Here is a 1,619-nt window from a genome sequence, read left to right on the forward strand (position 1 = left end):
CTGGCGCAGCGGCAGCAGGTGGAGGCGGAGGCGGCGGGGGAACGGGACGGGACGCGCCGCCCTCCGCGCCCCTCCCCTGGCGGAGCCGTACGGTACGGTTCGGGGGGCGGCGGCTGCCCGTGACCTGCGCTTAACGGCTCCCGGGGCGGGCGGGGGAGCCGTTGTCCCTGAGGTGGGGGCCTCCCGGCCGGGCTGCTCCCACCGGGCCTCCCCTAGGGCGGGGGCGGCTTCGGTACCCCAGGCGGGGAAACTGCGCTAAATAAGGCGGCGGACAGGGGGCCCCGGCCTCGCCTTCCCCGCCGGCGGGGCTGGGCGCCGGCTGCGTGAGGTGGGGAGAGCCGGGGGTTTATCACCGGTCGGTTAGCTTCGCCCTTAGCGCGTCTCCTTTTTTCCCTCCAGCCGTTCCTGTAGGGAAAGGACGAGCGTGCTTGTCAGGACGCTGAGACCCAATTTCCTCTCTGCAAAGGGGGGGGAAAAACGCGAATATTGGAACCGGCGCTCGCGTCACTTCAAGGTAAATGCGTATTGCAGAGCTTTGCAACCCGAGTGAGAGAGGACATCTTATGATCTCGTCTGTCTTAAAAAAAAAAAAGGATTCATAATCACTGTGCTGTCTCCTATAACCCAAGGCAACCAGCATGCTCATTTTGTAGTCTTGCAGGTGCATTGCTTTCCAGCGTGGGGAGGGAAAACCACTGTAGGCGATGCAACAAGTGACTCGGATGGTAGGCAGCTCCGAGAGAGAGAAGAGGCAGACCGGTGCTCAGCCTAGAGGCAGTTTTATGCTTCAAAACCAACCAACCTCTTCTCATGGATGATGGCATGAGCAGCCCCTCTTTTCCCATTTGTGCTTTGAGCGAGCACAAATTATAGGCAAAATATTGTAAAGTATTAAAAATTAGATTGTAGAACTTGAAAGTGACTGTAGTTCCTATTTCAAATTTTCTTGCTGTCAGCATCACTGTGTTGGTTTATTCTACCATTGGGACAAGATTTTTCTTGGTATCACAAGGGGCAGGGACTAAAGGTTTGTTTGTGCTTGGGATTCAGCTGTCAGTCTACAGAAATGTTACAGACATGGCTTTCCTGCTTTGCATTTAAAAGCACCAGACACTGGTCATCGGTGGCTGAATTTGGGCTAATTCTAAAATGGGCAAGGTTGTAATGTGTGTAGATAGAGGATACTAGAAATATTTCAGCAGTGAGCCCTTCCACCTACAAGTCAGAATTTCATGTCTTTAATGGGAATTTAGGCTTTTCTTTGCCTAGCATAGCAAAACTGAGGGGTTGGGGTTTTCTTCCAAAATCTCAAAAAACCCTCTCATTTTTGTGAGTATTGTTTTTAATATAAGAATTTTATTTTGTCTGAAAATCACGTTAGCCACCTACATCCCTTTTGGCTCTTTTGCAAGCTTTCCAATGGGTGTTAGGAGCGCAAATGAAACCTGAGTTCAATCACTGGAGAAAGTCCTGTTGACTTTGCTGGAGTCATGATTTCACTCGTTTCACGTAGGAGAATCTCAGCGAATCTGGTGCAGACTTAATGAAAAAAAAATGAACTCAAGACTGTTTAACATCCTATTGCTATAAAAATAAATCTCCATCTCACAGTTTAAAAT

This window comes from Aptenodytes patagonicus, chromosome 4 (assembly GCF_965638725.1).
Source record: "Aptenodytes patagonicus chromosome 4, bAptPat1.pri.cur, whole genome shotgun sequence".
NCBI classification, from domain to species: domain Eukaryota; kingdom Metazoa; phylum Chordata; class Aves; order Sphenisciformes; family Spheniscidae; genus Aptenodytes; species Aptenodytes patagonicus.